This window comes from Geotrypetes seraphini, chromosome 4 (genome assembly GCF_902459505.1).
Source record: "Geotrypetes seraphini chromosome 4, aGeoSer1.1, whole genome shotgun sequence".
NCBI lineage: Eukaryota > Metazoa > Chordata > Amphibia > Gymnophiona > Dermophiidae > Geotrypetes > Geotrypetes seraphini.
In genome coordinates this window covers 73,232,723-73,243,227 of record NC_047087.1, presented here as the reverse complement: position 1 = coordinate 73,243,227, position 10,505 = coordinate 73,232,723, and positions in this window count along the sequence as shown.

The following is a 10,505-nucleotide window of genomic DNA, read 5'->3' as shown; positions in this document are numbered from 1 at the left end:
TGGATTACAAGCATGCTTCTGGAACAAATTATGCTCGCAAATCAAGGTTTTACTGTATATATATAAGGGCGATTGGGTTGATGTAATGTGTAGCGGATTGTTTTCAATGGATTGGGTTCACTTGTCGGCAGTCGGGTGGATGATTTTGCCATGGGTTGTGAGTCTCTCCTTAGGGTATCTAGTCATAGCTCCTGTTTATAGGGGGTAGGCCTATGAGGTTACAGGCCTTGTGGCGGTTATCTCGATCTAGGGGTTGCTGGGTTCATCAGGAGATGAGTGGGGGCCGGCGGGAAGCCGTGCCCAGAGTTATGGTGATTCTGGTTAAAGGGGCATAGAGAGACATGCTGGCATGGCTGGGTCGGGGGCCAAAATATTATGTTATGGTTACTTTGTAGTTTGGGAAACTGTTAATGTTAGTTTTGTGCTTATATGCCTTGTTGTTAATAAACGGAGCTGCGGCCATTTATTCCAATAAGAGTGTTGGCTGGTTATCGGGTAAAAGGGATTGTAATAGGGGTGGGGGTGTAGGGTGTGGGGACAACCAGGCGAGTACAGGTCTTACTGTTACCGTATATACTCGAATATATCGATCTGAATGTAAGTCGAGACCCCCTTTATCTCCAAAAAAATGGTTACTCGAATATGTCGGGCGGCTTAATATTAAAGTGTCCTGCCCTGTCAGGCTCTGCACCCAGCCCCCTGCCTGCCAAGCTCTGCACCCAGCCCCCTTCCTTCCATCTAAGCGGAGACTTAGAGGAATCCCACATAGGAATCCCACATAGGTATCCCATTTATGATAGAAACCTTCAAGATCATGAAGGGCATAGAAAGAGTAGACAGGGACAAATTTTTCAAATTACGGGGAACAACAAGTACAAGGGGGCACTCAGAGAAATTGAAAGGGGAAAGGTTTAGAACAAACGCCAGGAAGTTCTTCTTCACTCAGAGGGTGGTGGATACATGGAATGCGCTACCGGAGGATGTGGTAAGCAGGAGCACGCTACAGGGCTTCAAAGAGGGTCTGGACAGGTACCTGGAGGACAAAGGGATTGAGGGGTACAGATAGAAGTAGAGGTAGGTATTAGGGATAGGATTAGAGGCAGTTACAAAATTAATCAGGGACACTGCTCAGGCAATTAGGCCTGATGGGCCGCCGCGAGAGCGGACCGCTGGGCAGGATGGACCTATGGTCTGCCCCAGCGGAGGCAACTTCTTATGTTCTTATGTTCCCCTGTCAGGCTCTGCACCCAGCACCCTTCCTTTCTTCCTTCCCCTGTCAGGCTCTGCATTCTCCCTCCCAGGCTCTGCCCTCTGTCCCCCCCCCTCTCTGCGAGAATTCATGTGAGCCATTAAGGAAACCACTCAGTGCCGAGAAGCAGCACCAAATTGTTCTGCTGTTCATGCCACTCAGCTGAAGAAACTGGATCCACGCCGTTCGGAAAGCTTGCTCCTGCCCACTGCACCTCCACTAGGGATCGGCAGAGGTATTATAGGGTAGGAAGGAGGAGGGGGCAGAGCCTGGCAGCCGCCTAAAAAATTCTGAGAGGGGGCGTTTGCCATTTTGGGCCAATTTTTGAGCCTAAAAATCCCAGTTTATATTCGAGTATATACGGTATACCTTTTTTATTTGACTAACTCAATGCATTTTATCAAAAATAAGCAAATGTTGCCAAATATCAGTTTATATATAAGGGAAAGGTGTGTGGTTAAGTAGGGAAGGGTGGGTAAGTAGGAGACAGAGAGGTGGCAGAGCAGTTTAATTTTCTTTATAGTGTGAAAAGAAGCAGAGGCTTTTGTTAAGTCCTGTCTGATAGGTATCAACTTATTTTATCACTGAAATACTTTCGTGTTTCCCTTATATATAAACTGATATTTGGCAACATTTGCTTATTTCTGATCTGAAAAAGAAGGGCTTTCCTTCAAAAGCTAATCATAAAACGTATTGAGTTACTCCAATATAAAATCTATTTTTGTTTTGTTTTATTTCTAAATATTACCTTGAAAAGTGGACTAACACAGCACCACATCATTTCACTCATAAAATAGACTAAAGCTGGCACCTGCTTAACCTCTGAACATAAGTGCCTGTAATAAAATGACACTTATTGAGAAATGTACATGCATACAATCCATGTGAACATTCATATTTTACAAAGATTACTCCTAAATCACGACTGCCTATCTTCCATCCGATACCCATCCTTAACAAAAGTCTACACCAGAGCTATATATATGTGTCCCAACAATTTGCTACACAGAGAATAGTTATGGAAGTGGTGATTTATGTTCTTCTGTGCCTTTCCTGCTTAGTTGCTCTGTTATAAAATGATTAAGATGGGGTGCGCTTGTATTTAAACATTAGTTGAATATTAGACTGGAATAAAGCACTGCTCCTTGCGACTCTGGGAAAGTCACTTAACCCTCCATTGTCCCAGGTACCACAGTTAGATTGTGACCTTGCCAGGACAGATACCGGACAGGTAATAAAACGCTAAGCGCGCATGCGCACTCTTAGCCTATGCTTCCCTGATCCCTGATCTGTCGCGCTGTGCTAGCAAGAGTGCGCATGCGCGCTTACTACGTCATCACAGGCGGTGGAGGGAGCGAACGCGGAGTCCTGCCGTCGCATTCCCGAGCCTCAACCGGAGCCACTGGCGATCACCACAGCTGTAACTCCCCCCTCCCACCCTCTCTCTGTCTGCCAAAAAGAAGGAGCCGGCGAGGTGGTCGTTTGGAAGTGGGCAAGTGCTGACAGCGGTCACATGCGCCAAATTGGCGCTTGGGGGCAGGAAGATGGGAAAAGGGCCTTAACGGCTTTTCAACAGCATGCCGGTTCAGGTGGTCAACCAGCCCCAGCTCATCCGCTGCAGCCAGAAGGGCGAGTATTAACAGGGCTGCCTGAGAGCGGGCGCCAGCGAGGTGTGCCAGATTCTGGCTGGTGAGCTATGAGCCAGCGGGGCTGGGCACGAACTGCAGGCACACAGTGTGCTAGGAGCCCAGGCAGCAGCTGCAATTCGGGGGAGGGTGAATCCATTTCTCTCTACTTAAACTTGCCTGTCCCTCACTCTCCCCCCCCCTCCCAGGCAGCAACAGTGCAGCGCAGCGCTTTTCTTTGAATTTAAACATGACGGGCGGATGAGCAGGTGGGAGGGAGGAGAAGGAGGAGTAGATGCCAGCAGGGGTGCGTTACAGAGTGAGGGAAGCGGGGGGAAGGGAGAAATGGAGAGAGGCAGAGACAGTTAGGGAGGGGACAGTAGGGGGAGGGAGAGATATGGACATGAGGTTCATGCTGGTGGGCCAGAAGGAGTGCTGCTAAACAGGGGGAGCAGGAAAGAGGTGCTGCTAGACAATGGGGAAGATAAAAGGAAGGGAGAAGACTTACTGCTGGACAGGGGGAGCAGGGAAGTGGTGCTTCTGGATAGGAGGGAGGTAAAAGGAAGGGAGAAGGCTACTGCTGGATAGAGGGAGCAGGGAAAAGATGCTGCTGGACAGGGGAGACGTAAAACGAAGGGAGAAGGGCTGCTGCTGGACAGGGGGAGTAGGGAAGGGGTGCTGCTGGACATGGGGGGGAGGTAAAAGAAAGGGAGAAGGGCTACTGCTGGACAGGTGAAAAAGGCAAGGGGTGGTTGTGGACAGCGGAGGAAAGAGAGAGACAGAAAGAAAGACAGACACACAAATCTATTCTAGCACCCGTTAATGTAACGGGCTTAAGGACTAGTTCAATATATTGTAAACCGCTTTAGGTGAATCTCTTCATGAAGAAGGCAGTTAACAAATAAATAAATAAACATAAATAAATTATGGAATTGAGAATACTACAGAAATGTATACAGCATGGATACCTGCTATTCTTTAGAGGTATTATCAATGTAGCCCACATTCATTTGCCATAAGTCTTACTGCAGTGATATTTTGCTGCAATCTGTACATATAGTTTACAACAGTTAATTCAGTGATCTTATCAGTGATTGATAACTTCCCCTATGGTGTGCATTCCAGTCATCTCATGTTTCTGTGTTTCATATAGCCTGCTTATATGTTATGTAGATTACGAAACATCCCCTGCAGATCAATGCTATCTATATATTCACAGTTCTAGTTTCTAGCAGATTGAGAGCATTCCTCTCTTTCCTCACTGAATGGAATACCACTTTGTGAAAGCGATGACTTAATTTAGCAGTGAGACACAAGAGGGAGTGCTTTACCTGGCCATGGAAACGTATCTTCTGGGAGTATAAAGGGATGAGGACAAAGGCTGAGTAACTCAATCACGAGAGAAATGCTGTATTGTTTAGGTAGAACAGCAACAGGAAATCTTTAATACTATTATAATCAGAATTTATGTTTGGTTTTATGTTTTAAAATAAATTAAATCTACTGTCCTTTAGGTAACAATGTAAATAACTGTTCAGGTAGTTAATTTTTGTGAAAGAGTTTATTTTAGCATATAATCTGCTAATTTCAAGTTCTTCATAGCTCTTTCCTCAGTCTCTGATTGAAAATGTATCAAACCCTGGTACTCAGTACCAGAGTGCTTCATTTTATTTATTCTATGAACCTGCGATATGCCTATTTTTTGTTTGATTACTTTAACATAACTACTGTATGCTATATGACATTTATTGAAGTTTGCCCAAATCTATGGTATAAGAAAATTGATTTTTCAATCCTCAGGACAACATTCAAAAGGTCTTACTTTTACCAGTGGCCAATAAACATTTATATCAGGGGTGTCCAACCTGCGGCCCTGTGAAGTATTTTGTGCGGCCCCGGTCAAGGGCGATGCATTGTTTTCCTCTGCTGCCCCTGGATGTTTACCGTTTTGCTGACTCCCTCCTGCAGCGTTTGCGCGGGCCCATAAAATTTTTTTTCGACCAATACGGCCCAGGGAAGCCAAAAGGTTGGACACCCCTGATCTATATGTAGATTTTATGCAGCTATAAGATTAATAGTGGATTAAAATTCTATCCAACAATTCCTTCATCTTAATTCAAGTGGGGGAAAATTGCAAAGACTTTTTTATACATAAAATCTCATTTTAAATATGAAAAGGTCTTTATAAAAATTGTCCAAATGGTTACACGTATAAAAGTATGTGTGGTGCCAAGAAGACATGGACTTTTATATGATCCTCAAGTAGGCATGTTTGGGTATGGATTGATAATTTGCCCATGCATAACATATCCTTTACATGCTGACATGGTTAAAAGGAAATGAAGTGGAGGAGGCTATTACAGCCAAGCAAACATCCTTTAAAGAATGGAAAAAGGATCCCAACAAAGAAAATAAGAAGAGACATAAGAACTGGCAAATTAGATGCAAAGCATTGATAAAGAAAGCTAAACAAGAATATGAAGAACAACTTGCCAAAGAGGTAAAAACTCAGAGTAACAATTGTTGTAGGTACATCAGAAACAGAAAACTTGTGAGGGAATCCGTGGGAATATTGGATGACCAACTTTGTTTCGGTCTTTACAGAAGAAGATATAAGAGATCTACCTGAACCAGAATTGGTTTTCAAAGGTGATGAGGTGGAGGAATTGAAAGAAATCTCAGTGAACCTGGAAGATATACTAAGCCAAATTGACAAGTTAAATAGTGATAAATCACCTGGACTGGATGGTATACATCTCAGGGTATTGAAAGAACTTAAACATGAAATTGCTGATGTTGGTGATCTGTAACCTGTCACTAAAGTCTTCTGTAGTACCTGAAGATTGGATGGTGGCCAATGTTACGCCAATTTTTAAAAAGGATTGCAGGGGAGATCCAGGGAATTACAGACTGGTAAGCCTGACTGGTAAATTAGTGGAAACATTTATAAAAAATAAAATGGTGGAACATGTAGCTGAATCTTCTCTTTGTTTGAGTGGCATTTGTTTGCCGGTTGTATTTCAACCTTTTCTCCTGAGGTTCTTGTTGAAGGAAGGACTTATCGAGGAAAGTACATATTGTAACGGAGCCGGTACCTGTGCCTTCAGTGTTGCCGGTCTCCGCTCACCTGAACGCCACCTCGACGTGCTTCCTTTAGGTAGGAAGTCCCGCTGGACCACTCTTCATAATTCAAGAAATATAAATGATACAAAAAATGAGTTCATGGAGCAAAATCAATTGCTTTATTGTGAATTGGAATGAGGGAGTCTGTTTTCACACACAGTCCTGACTCCACAATTATAGAGAAAATCCATAAACAAAAATGTAGCTGAATCCAAACCACAAGGCTCAGCTATCACCTTAATGCAGGTAAGTAAAGTTATCATATAGTCCAAACAAACCTCCAAAATGCTGGTTCATTAACCTTCAATAGTCTTTCAACAATATAGCAAGCACTGCTGGTAGTGCTGTAATCAAGCCCTGAAGTTCAGCTGGCTTCTTCCCACTCAGCTTAACTGAACTGATGTGGGGGAGGGGAGTAAGTGAATCCACTATAAAACTTTTCTGAATAACAGAATGCCACGAATGGCCCCACTAACCCTCCTTGTATGGAAAGTGGATTCTTCCCAATTATCTCCTCACTTCCCTCAGGTAATTACCACAGCCAGAAAGAAAAATAATTAAACTTCTGGTCTTCAGGTATTCAAAGTTTAGCACAAAAAGGAAAACGGTTTTTTTTTTCCTTTCTTTTTCTTTTCTCCTGCTTCCCTCAAGCAGGGCAGTCACAGCCAGCACAAGTCATTTAAAGGAATACAAGAATCAAACATTCCTTTCTCACACAGTGTAAACCCAACCCAGGAGGTTTATAAATCTTACAACCCTCAGCCCTGCCACTTAACTCATTTCCATTGGCACCTCTTCAGGCAGACTGAAAGTTTCTCCAAATTCCATGGGTTCCTCACTGAGTATCTGGCTGGCCAAAGGGTCTGTGTCAGGCTCCTGCATTTCCCAGTCAGGAACACCTTCAACAGGAGAGATCCTTTCCAGGTCTGGCCCTGAGTAGACTGCCCTCCTCCTTCTCAGAGCAGCCTCTAAAGTACCCAGGGGAATCTGACCTGCCCTTGGAGGGGGAGGAGCTTTCTGCCGATTTCCCCTAGCTGTCTTTGGGAGCCTAATCATTCCCTTCAGCTGGGAGAAGCCAGGGGAAGGGAGCTCTCTCTGGGGCTGTTGTGGGTTGTCCCAACTCTCCTCTTCCCCTCCCTGGAGCTCAGCCCCACCTGAATTAAAGGGCAAGCTAGGTTTTTCCTTAGGCTTGGTCACAATCCTATCCCCATGATTTGCCCTCTGGATCACTGGACCAGGCTTGACAATAGCCTGCCCTGGCAAAAGCTGCATTTTAGGGATAGGATTGTGACAATATCAAGCGGCTCCCAAGCCAGAAGTTGGATTACAAATATCTGTTTGGGACTGTGTGGTTTAGAAGCCCGTTTGGATCTCAGCATTTGGACGAGATTTCTTCTTTCTGAACTAAATACTTGAGGAGCGCTTTTGTTTGACTGTGTTCACTACGTCCAGTTAATTCAGCATGTTCCACCTGAAACTTTTTGAACCTTTGCTTGCTTTACAGGCTGATGTGGTTGAAATGCAGGTTTTTCCTCAACTGGATTAGTTCCTTTGAGTTTTTTTTACTGCATCTCTCCCCGCCAGATAAAGGAGTTTGTGATTTAACTTTTATGAAGTCATTTCTGACTCTATGGATTAGCAGTGACTTTGCAACCCTGCTTTCATTTCTGAGGCACACTTATTTAACATTAGACATGTTCATCTTCTAGGTGGTCACTCTGTTTAAACTTTCACTTGCCAAGTGTTTGCGTATTGCTTTGTAATTATTTTTGGCAAAGTTACCAAGATTTGATTTAATGAGACAGAGTCAGCATGGGTTCAGCTGAGGGAGGTCTTGCCTCACCAATTTGCTTGACTTCTTTGAAGGTGTGAATAAACATATGGATAAAGGATACAGAGGCTCCTGATAAAATTAAAGAGCCATGGGATAGGAGGCAAAGTTCAATTGTGGATTAAGAATTGGTTATCGGACAGAAAACAGAGGGTAGGGTTAAGTGGCCATTTTTCTCAATGGAGATGGGTAAATAATGGTGTGCCGCAGGGATCTGTACTGGGAATGGCACTATTTAGCATTTATAAATGATCTGGAAATTGGAACTATGAGTGAGGTGATTCAATTTGCAGAAGACACTAAACAATTCAAAGTTGTTAAAATGCATGCGGACTGTGAAAAACTGCAGGAAGATCTTAGGAAATTGGAAGACTGGGCATTCAAATGGCTAATGAAATTTAATGTGGACAAGTTCAAAGTTGTGCGTATTGGGAAGAATAATCCAAATCATAGTTACCGGATGCTTGGAGGTCAGCACTCAAGAAAAAGATCTGGGTGTCATTGTAGGCAAAATGCTGAAACCTTCCGCCCAAAGTGCGGTGGTGGCCAAAAAAGCAAACAAGGTGCTAGTAACTATTAGAAAAGGGATGGTAAACAAGAATAAAAATGTTTTAATGCCTCTGTGTCGCTGAATGATGCGACCTCACTTTGAGTATTGCATTCAGTTCTGGTCTCCTAATCTCAACAAAATATACAGCAACACTAGAAAAGGTTCAAAGAAGAACAGTCAAGATGATAAAGAGGATGGAACTCCTCTCATTTGAGGAAAGACTAAAGAGGTTAGGGCTCTTCAGCTTGGAAAAGAGACAGCTGAGGGGAGATATAATTGAAGTCTACAAAATCCTGAGTGGTGTAGAATGGGTACAAGTGGATCAATTTTGTACTGCATCAGAATTTACAAAGACTAAGAGACACTCGATGAAGTTACAGAGTAATACTTTTAAAACCAATAGGAACAAATATTTTTTACTCAGAGAATAGTTAAGCTCTGGAATGCGTTGCCAGAGGAGGTGGTAAGAGTGGTTAATGTAGCTAGTTTTAAAAAAGGTTTGAACAAGTTCCTAAAGGAAAAGAAGCCCCCAGGAGGGATTAGTAAGGTGGAGGGGGAGCCAGGGGGGGGGACTGAGGCAGGATAGGGATAGGAGAAGAGGCCAGGCAGGGATAGGCAGAGGGGAGGGGCGGCAGGAAACTTTAAAAGGGGCTCCCCTGGTGCACGGCTCGGGCCAAGTGGGAGTAGAGCATTCGCTTGAACGGCGATGCCTACTTATATGCAGTGCTGATGGACCCCCCATTTTGGGCCCCGCTTGGTAGGGTGGTAGACCCCTCCCCGAGGGCTAGTACAAGTTAGGATGATTTGAAGTTCGGTATGTTTTCAAGTTATAGTTATTCCAATGTTATCATATTAATAATGTTAATCATGAACATAAATGTGATTATGTTAAATATTTTTGCATTGTAACCATTCTGCGGCCATAAATAAATAAACTCCTTAGCAGAAAGTTAACCCTGGTGTCAGTCTTTGTTTGGGGGGGGGAAAGGGGGGGCCTCACCAACCTTAAGTCCATAGTCTGCTGGAATGCTGCTACCAATTGGTTTTTTGCCAGGTACTTGTAACTTGGATTGGCCTCTGTGAAGATGGGACACTGAGCTGGATGTCCCATTGTTCTGACCCATCTTATGTTCTTATGCCAACATTTATGGCTGTCCCTGAGGTGGTGTAAATATCCATGGCTTCAATTTAGTCACTATCCCTGACCTTCACGCATGGGAAAAATCTGTGTAAGGGTATAGTAACATAACATAAATGTTTATTTATATACCGCAAAATGCCTTGCGGTTTGATGTGGTTAAAGAAAAAAGGAAAAAAGTTTTAATGATGGAAATAATAATCTCAAAGCACAACCAGTGGAGTAAAATACCTAAGAGGAAAATGGTATAAAATTTATCTAAGCAAAGTAAAAGAAGGGGTAAATAAATAAAAATGGGATATAAAAGAATGAGTCAATAAACATAAAAGTTAAAGATCATCCTGGCAGTCCAATTAGTCCTTATTTTGAAAGAGTCCGAAGTTCACAGAAGTGGTTAGGAAAGATTCATCGACAGCAAGGGAGAGGCGCACAGCGCTTCAGGATCAGGCGTATCACTACCCCATCCACCAGGCATTGTAAAAGGACCTTTATATAAGCCAAAATCATTATGCTGGTATCTGTCAATATTATGAGCTATCAAATTTGGCTGCTTAATTATGTGGATGCCAGTACTGAATTTTGCTAGCACTCGCATAACCCGATGCTCCTCCCTGATGTTGTCCCCTATGCTGCCCCTGATCTGTCAGTTATTTTTGCAGTGGTCAGAGGCAATATTCTGCGGCACTGCCTGCTCTAGTGCCACAGAATCATGGGTTAGGCAGCAGTAGGTGATTTAAGCAGGCAGAAACATTTGCTGCCTACTTAAATTGCTTTGAATCTCTGCACACAAAACAGAGGCAAGGAACTGCCACGACATATAGAGCCAAAACTCAAAAGGCAGAACAGTCCAAGATGAAGACATCTGATTTATTAATGATAAACAGCTAACGTGGCCATGTTTCTCCCTCAGGCTACGTCAGGGGTAAAAACTATAACATAAAACAATCATAATAGAAAATCAAATTAAAAACTACTTACATAACATGAAC